The 8,668-nt window shown below is 35.7% G+C and overlaps 1 long non-coding RNA gene across 1 annotated transcript; it reads right to left on the bottom strand.

Moving 5' to 3' along the window:
• Positions 1-1,410: 1,410 nt before the first annotated feature.
• LOC148878089 (uncharacterized) lies at positions 1,411-1,682 on the bottom strand. The gene is made up of 2 exons (XR_016100460.1): positions 1,543-1,682; positions 1,411-1,463 (listed from the first exon to the last, which is right to left on the bottom strand). It is a non-coding gene; the product is annotated as an uncharacterized LOC148878089 (long non-coding RNA).
• Between the last annotated feature and the right edge of the window lie 6,986 nt (positions 1,683-8,668).

Here is an 8,668-nt window from a genome sequence, read left to right as displayed (position 1 = left end):
ACTCTTTATCTATGCACATGACGGTACTATCATCTATGTCCTCATATATGTTGATGATGACATTATCGTTACTGAATCCAATGAGACCATTATATATTCCTTGCTCTCACAAATGGGCTCTCATTTCTCTATCAAGGACATCGCCGACTTCATTATTTTCTCGGTGTTGAGGTTAGTCGCACTCCATCTAGCCTATTCCTCTCACAATGGAAGTACATGCAAGATCTTCTACAAAGCCTCAATCTTACTGGTGTAAAACCCATCAGAATGCCCATGAGCTCCTCTCTTCAGGTTTCTAGCCTTGACGATGACCCCCTCCCTAAAGCTTCATACAGTTTGACAAATATAGCATTCGTAGCATGGGGAAAACAAGATGCACTCCTTATCTGGCTTCTATTAACTCTTACTGAAGCTTCTCTAGGCCAAGTTATCGATTGCTCTTCACCAACAAGCCTATGGAATACATTGAAAAAAACTCTTGAATCGAAATTTCGGGTTTGGTTAATGCAATTACATTTTGAATTACAAAATCTTTGTAAAGGTACACTTTCTCTATCACCATTACCTTAGAAAGTCAAGCGCTCTTTGGCTAACAGCCTAATTGTCACTGGTGCACTAGTACTTGAATATGATTTCAACCTTTGTATCCTACTAGGGTTAGGACCGGTTATAAGGCCTTCATGACCTCCATTAGTACTTGACTTGATGAACTCTAAGTCTCTACTAAAGAATTGCATGCCATGTTGCAAAATCATGAACTTTGCATGGTTATGTTAAAACTTGTTTTGGATAGAATTTGTTTAGTACAAATGCAGCCTTCAAAATCATGTTCCATCCAAAATTAGGGTTGTAAATGGGTCGGGTTTACGTAATGGACCTGAACAGGTTGAATCAATTATAACAGTTATAGTTTCATGATTTTGTCATCATAAATAATGGGGCCAGTTACACTTCTTCCCTATCCCAAATTGATTCAGATCCAGAGCAATTTATTTTATTAAATATATAATATTTTCTTAATTTTCTTGTAATTTTTATCATATTTTATGTTTAAAATAATAAATTTGTTAAATAATAAAAAAGATAATATTAGTTAAATATGTTTAATTTATTAGTTTATAAATAATTTAATATTTTTCTATCACTTTTATAAATTTTATATGATAAACATTTAAATTTTATGCTTTTATTTAAATAAGCAAATATAGTTTTCAATATACCCAATAGACCAGATTATTAACCATGATAATTCTTGGTTTGTGATTTTAATTTGTTGTAATAAATAATCGGTTTGAGAATGGTTGTACCTAACCTCAGACCCAACCCGTTGACAGCCCTATCCAAAATCAAAACTCCCAAAATGGTCATGAATCTATAAAAGTTGCAAAATAATTACGAAAAACAAAAGGATCAAATAATGGCTAGTCTTCTATTCAATAACGACCAACAAGTCCATGTCAAATCTGTAAGAAGAAGAATCATACTACTGTCAATTGTTATTTTCGCTATGAGAAGAAAAGAGAAGGTTCCAAGGCAACTTACATAACATCCTCTACTAATACTATTAATGTGGTACCCTAACTTGGGTGCCACATATTGACTTGCTCACGGGGCGAGCCCAATCCTGGCCCGAGCCCGAGTCCAATCCTGGCTGACTATCGGGCCTTGTTCTTGAGCTTGAGCCTGGCCTCATATAAAGCCCAAAGCCTGAGTCGAATTCAAGTCCAACCAGAAATTTGATAACAATTTTTTTCTTTTTATAGTTAATAAAAAGTGTTTTATTTATATTAAAAGTAAGGTTTTAAAAACTGACCTAGAATCGAAATCGTTTTGGCCACTAGTTTTTAGGTTGACGGTTCAAAAACATTGATTAAAAGCCCTCAAACCCCCCCCCCCCAAAAAAAAAGATTCATTATTACTTAAAAATAGAAGAGGAACACACACACACACAATATATATATATATATATATATAGTTTTATTAAATAAAATATGCTTTTATTATATAATATATATTATCAAATCGAGCTCAGGTCGGGATTTTTTGAAAAAGCCCAAACTCGACTGAAATAATGTCGGTCCTGGTGTTTTAGTCCCAAGCCCGCGGGCTTAAAATTATGTCCAAGCTCGACTTAAAATAAGCTGGGCCAGGACGAGCCGTTGAATTATTTATTTGTTGTGAAGGATCATCAGTCCAAGAAGATACTCCTCTACAGTTTAAATAACAATAGTCTAGACCAATTAGACCCAAAAGGGCCCACGCAGTTGAGCTCTAGGTTTGCTCTTGTAGGTGAATGGTGTTGAATTAACACATGACACTATAGGCTTGGCCTTCCAGCGCCAACAATTGTACGTCGTGTTATTTCTCACAATAAATTACTGCAACCCTCTAATAAATCATTAAGCCTTTTGTATTTCCTATTAGTTAGGCAAAAGTTACAAACTAACTTTTATTGCTAGGAAGACTTATTCGTTACAACCTTTATTTTTGATTTTTGCTGATTTATGGGGACTTGCACCAAAGACCTTGTTTGATGGACTCAACTATTACATTTCATTTATTAATGATTTTGATGTATTCATTTGAATTTATGCTCTGCATGCTAAATTTGATGCTTTGCAGGATTTTATTAATTTTAAATCTATGGTTGAGAACTTTTTGGGCACTTCTATTAAGTCCCTTCAAACAAATGGTGGAGGAGAATTCCGTGCCTTCAAATCATAGCATTGTGTGCCGACTCTCATGCTAGCCTACATATGAATGTTTGACTATGGCCATATATTTGCTTAACAGATTACCAACAGCACTCCTAGGCTATAAATCCCCTTGGGAAATTCTTGTTAATACTAAACTAGACCTATCAGGGCTCAAAATGTTTGACTATGAATGCTTTCCATGCTTTCCTACGCTACAGTTGGGCCCGCCATGAGTACAAATGCTTTGACATCTCTTTAATTCAAGGCATGTTGTGTTTAGTGAAAGGACCTTTCCCTTCTTGGCCCAACAATCCACCAACTCGGTTGTTGACCATCCCACTGGTCCTCCCATTGGACCACCCCCTATCCTTGCTATGGGCACCCACCATGCATACTTCAACTTAACTATTGACCCTCCACCATACAAACCCCATTAACCGATTGGGGCTAGGTCATTCACGCAGCCCAACCAATTCCCATTTGGGCCTCTCACCCAAAACCAGCTCTCCATTGACTGAACCCCTAACTTGGGCCCTACCCATCAACTTGAACCCACCACTAAGTCTACGGGCCCAGCCACATCTACGACTATCGCTTTGCCTAATCCACGTTCCTCTCCTCCAGCCTAGGCACTACCACCATAGCCCATTCATTCGTTGCTGATTCGAACTAAGAGTGGAATTTTTAAGCCCAAACTAAGGCCCCATATGGTCGTGGGAATAGGGGTCTAGAATCGGAATCAGAATGGGCTATTTTGATTCTAATTGTTTGGTTGGATAAAATTGGATTCCCATTCCCATTCCTGGTGGAATGGTCACCCCATTTGATGGAATGGCCATTCCCTCCCTCTTCCTTGTGAATGAGATCTCATTCCTGTTAATTCCAATTCTCATTTCCATTTCTATTTGAACCAAACAGACTATAAAAATAGACCATTCTAATTCCAATTTCGACTATGAACCAAATGTCCCTAAATTTTTTGGTTTCTAAACATCCTCCTAGACATACTTTTTGAACCCTCTTTCTTTATCAAGGCTATTAATGACCCTAAGTGGAAAAATGCTATGCAGAAGGAGTTTACTACCTTGCTTTGCAATGGTACATGGGAATTGGTTCCCTCTCACCAGTTTATGGAATTCACATCTTTGCCCCACAAAATGTACCCACAGGTGCCCCACAGCACATTCCATCTATGTATTGGAAACATCTTCTAATGACAACTTTGGGAGATGTTCCCAATGCACATAGAGATGTGCTCTGTGGGGCACTAATGTGAACTCCAGTTTGTGGCTTCCCCAACAACTATGGGACCATTTGGTTCACAGTCGGAATCAGAATGGTCCATTCCCATAGTCTGTTTAGTTCAAACAGGAGTGAGAATAGGAATTAAAATCAACAAGAATGGGATTTCATTCCCAAGGGAGGGGTAGGGAATGATGCCATTTCATTAGGAATGGGAATGAGATTCCGATTCCGCCCAACCAAACAATTGGAATTGGAGTAGTCCATTCCAATTCCGATTCCAGACCCCTATTCCTGCAAACTAAATGAACCCTAAACACTAGAAGGTTGTCAAGTGTATCTTATACTATTTAAAAGTCATAATTCTCTATGGTCTCTGCCTTACACCTGCTAATTCTTTTCACTTTCATAATTTTGCAAATGCCGATTGAGTAGCTATCCAACCAATCCTAAATCACAAGGTGGCTATTGCATTTACTATGACAATAATCTCATCTCTTTGTCATCCAAGAAGTAGTCGACATTGCCTTCTCCAACACTGAAGCTGAATATCGGAGCATATGCATTGTGTTTTCTACTTTCAAATGCTGTGATCCAATCATTGTTTGGTGAGATTGGGTTTCCACCTTCTCAACCTCCAACATTTTAGTGCGACAACTTGGGTGCTACATACCTCAGCACCAATCTCGTTTTTCATGCTAGAACAAAACATGTCAAAATGTGACCTTGTCTCCAAGAAGTTCCTCCATGTTCAGTTGGTATCATGACCATGTGTGCTCTTTGGCACCCCTAATAGGTTGTTCAAAGTCCAGTTCATTAGGAATGGCAACAGGGCAGGGTGGGGATGGGGAGTCTCCCATCCCCACGAAAACCCCATCCCTGTTCCCACAGGGATCCCCACTCCCCGTGATTTTTTATAATTTTAACGATTTTGTTTTTCTTTTATTTATTTATTTTAAAAAAATAAAAATAAAATAATTAAAATTTATAATCCTATTAGAAAAGATTTAAACATAAAATTAAAATTTATGCATATAGATATACATGTATACTAGTGGGGATCCCATGGGCGGGGATTGGGTCCTCATGGGGATGAAAATTTTCCTATCCCCATTCCCATGAGGAGAAAATCATCCCCATCCTTGCCCCATTTGGGGTGGATCCCCATGGGGATTGGGGAAGTGAGAAAAATTTTCATCCCTAGGTTCAAAGAAGATCTTAGACCAAACCAGTAAATTACAGATTGAGACATTCCCAAACCAAGCCAAATCGTTTTGGCATGGAACCAAATCAGACCAAACTATTTTCTTATAGTATGGTGCAGCTTCTAATACGGTTTGAGAACTTTGGACCATTCTTTAATTCTATTGGGCTTAACTCAATTAGAAAGCCCAAATAGCACTCCTAAAAATTAAAACTTAAAACTTTATTTTATTAGTTTATTATAAAATAAAATATTTTATTATGTATTTATAATTTTATACATTCTGTTTAGATATATTATATTATATAATATTTATACATCGTTTACGGTTTAAGGTTTGGTTAGGTTAGTAAAATCCAAAAACCAAACCAAAACCACAAACTGCAATTTAGCAAAATTTGAAACTGAATCAAACTGTTTTCAGGTATAGACTGAACCAAATTTATGATTTGGTTTGGTTTTGTGGTTTAAACCAAACAATCAACACCCCCTACTCCCCAATACTTTGGCTCCAACACTGTGCTCCCCCACGTCCAATTGGTGTGGGGTGGGGGGTAATAGTGATAAAGGTTGACGTGAACGTGCATGATAAGGTAACCATGCAACCAAGAAGTTTGTGACATGCTCGAACTCTACTATCTCTCTATAAATAAATGAACTCACTCTCTGTTTGTAGGAGAGTTTGACTCAATTCGGTTGTGATTTAGAATATACTGAACACAATTGCATATTTGACTGATCTTTTACCATAACATATTTCGTCGACTGACTTTTTGTTGTATTCTTTGTAATTGGTTATGAATTATACCTGAAACTTTCCACATAGTATTTATACTTTATACATATTTGCTAACTATGGTGCACCCTTCGGATGATAGCTCTTTATTAACAAAAATAAGCCTTTTCAATTATAGCCGTTTTGGTTATGTGATCTATATGGGAAATTTGTAAGGTGGGGTGAGTGGAGGGGAGTATGGCAATGAAAAACGAAGGGAAGAAAGACTACAAGGAACTTTCATCAACAACCGTCCATAATCATTCCCCCTTCATATCTATACTATATAAATTGGATATTTATCTTGATTCTAACGAAAATCAATAAAAATTAAATCACTTAATTTGTATTTCGTGATACATGTATGTATGAGGCTTTTTTATTTTATCTTTTTATCTTGCATGCATACATAGTATATGCTCTTACACTAATCAGATTAAATGTGTGACTCTTCCTATTAGTAGGGGTGGTTTCAAGCCAACCCAAGCCGGATATTTGGTTATTTGAGCTCAGCTTGTCAAAAGTCCATCAAGTTCGAGCTCAACTTGATTTGAGCTAGAGATTTGAGCTCAAATTCAGCTCAACTCAAAAGCTCATATGTTTGAGCTCGAGTTGGCTCAAGATCGATTGTGAGTCAAGCTTCTTATAAAAATATAAATTATACATATAAAAATTTATTTTTTATTTTACATACAAATATTTAAGAATTATAAAAACTATTTATTATCATACATATAAAAGATAAAAATATTATTATATAATAAACAATTTGTTAATATATATATATATATGTATGTATTTATGTATGTAAGCAAGCTCGATTAGACTAGCAAACTTCGTGAACTGAGCTTTATTAAGTTCGAGCTTGAATCAATTAGCAAACAGGCTTATATATTGAACTTGAACTTGACTCGAAATTCAGTTTAGACTGAACCGGATTGAGCTTTTCATGAGCTGAGCTCAAATAACTCATAAAAAGCTTGATTCATTTTCACCCCTCCCTATTAGGGTCTTTTATCAACCTTTGGCACCTCATTATTGTTCTGGAAGGAAAGTGTAGATGGAATTAATTTTCCCTATAAGTTATTCATTTAATTTGCCTTCTAATTTATTATTCATTTAAATATATTTAGCTTTTATTCTATCATGCAATTACACGAGCAATGAACATTAATTATTATTGTGCTATTATATTTCAAACACATGAGGGAAAAGCGATGGACTTTTTGCACTCACAATGCCATATTCTAATTCCACTCTTCTTTGTCCCCATTCCATGAGTCCCCCCGTAATGTGTGTTGTGTGATACAAAAATAAAGGATCAGTTTGGAAAGTGTGCAAATACAAATACAAATATGTACAGTGCAAAGTCTTTGATTTTATATTTATATACTCTAATGCTTTAAATGCACACTTTCTTTTCTTCATTGCATAACTAAATAATAAACAAAAATCTGAACATTAATGCATTAATTCTACTTTTTTTTACTTTAAAATTTCATTTCATCCCATTTATATGTTCACCATATTGAACAAAATTAAGAGTAATGAATATTGATATATTAATGATGAAAAAGACTAAAAATACAAAAAATAAACAGAATAAAAGTTAATGTCTAACTCATGATTCATTGATTGGGTTCAATGGGTCAATGCTTCAACCAGTTGAGTCATCAGTTTTTAGTTTTTACCAGCAAAACGGTTCAAGCATATGGAATAGACCTAAACGTATGTTGGAGTCATGACCTAAAAATTAGAGGTATCAACTATAAATGGAAAAACATTGGTTTAATTTACTAGCTTGAAGGGGCCTATCCCATGCACCTACTAGTGTTAGCTAGAAACACTCTCATGTTCTATAGTGACATTTACTTTTATACGTTTTTTTTGTTAGAGGATTTGTTAATTTTAAAGAGATTTGTTTTTTAAATCCCAAAATTTATTTTCCTTGTAGAGGGGGCTGCTGAAAATTTTATTAAAATCATAGTGTAAGAGCATAGACATGATTTTAATAAAATTTTCACGGCCCCCTCTACCAGGAAAATAAATTTTGGGATTTTAAAAAAAATCTATTTAAAATTAACTAAGTCCTCTAAAAAAAATGTAAAAGTAATGTCACTATAGAACATGGGAGTGTTTCTAGCTAACACTAGTAGGTGCATATGATAGGCCCCTTCTAGCTAGTAAATTATACCAATGTTTTTCAATTTATGGTTGAAACCTCTAATTTTTAGCTCATGACTCCAACATACTTTTAGGTCTACTCCATATGCTTAAAATCATAGTGTAAGAGAATAGACATGTGAACCACTACAAACCTTATTTAACCCACCTTGAAATGGATTAGAATTGAGTCGATCGGCTCCAATGGAAAACCCAAATTATCAAATGGTAATGTAGGAAGTGGCAAATGGGTGGGTTGGGTTGGATAAGGGTTGAATACTAATCTATTCATATTGACCCATTAACCCATCATGACCCATCATCAATGTTTCTTAAAGGATCATAACCCACCCATATTGACCCACTTGGCCCACCCTCACCCATACTAACCCACCTACACTCACCTATAAATACATAAATGGGTCGGGTCAACCCATATACCTAAAAACTTTTGAGAGAACAAACTCTCTCGAGTCTACCATATGCTATAAATGGGTCATGTCGACCCGTATACCCGAAAATAACATTTTTGAGAGAATCATCTCTCAAGGCTGTCACGTGATAGAAACAAGTCAGCCAACCCAAATA

This window comes from Nelumbo lutea, chromosome 1 (assembly GCF_056320005.1).
Source record: "Nelumbo lutea isolate HS-2025 chromosome 1, American lotus-T2T, whole genome shotgun sequence".
Classification (NCBI taxonomy): domain Eukaryota; kingdom Viridiplantae; phylum Streptophyta; class Magnoliopsida; order Proteales; family Nelumbonaceae; genus Nelumbo; species Nelumbo lutea.
The sequence above is the reverse complement of the archived record's forward strand: the minus strand, read 5'-3'. Positions and strand labels throughout refer to the sequence as shown.